We start from the raw sequence: 529 nt of genomic DNA on the forward strand, positions 1-529 counted from the left end.
CTGGGTCCCCTTACAGACACATCCAGGCACGCCTGCCAGCCTAAAAGAATCAAACTGCACCCTGAAAGCTATTTTAACATAGGAATCCACCTGGACCCCCTGCCCAGAATTGGACAGGTTTCATCTATGTCGGTGAGTTTCGAACGTTCTGTTCTTTGAAAATGATGTGGAAAGTGGAAGCTATGATCCCTTAATGAATTTCCAGATTGTACTCTTTGTTTACATAATAGAAGGTGCCGCCTCATATCTAGCCATGCCCATCATGTGATGTAGACAAACAAGGGAAGTCTGTTGTCATTTGTAGAATTTCTTTGACAAAAAAAATTATTATAGAAATCAAATGATGAACAAAACAATATCAAATCAAGATATCAGTATACATCGATAAAGTGTTTGATCAATAAATGGGTTTAAAAAAAAGTGTGGAATGTGTCTAAAGTCCCCCCACCCCTATATAAAGTAAAGGACAACTGAATGGTATGGTCCACCCTCTGATCCTGGTTGTTTTTGGATCTGCTGTTAAAGCGGA

This window comes from Salvelinus namaycush, chromosome 28 (genome assembly GCF_016432855.1).
Source record: "Salvelinus namaycush isolate Seneca chromosome 28, SaNama_1.0, whole genome shotgun sequence".
NCBI lineage: Eukaryota > Metazoa > Chordata > Actinopteri > Salmoniformes > Salmonidae > Salvelinus > Salvelinus namaycush.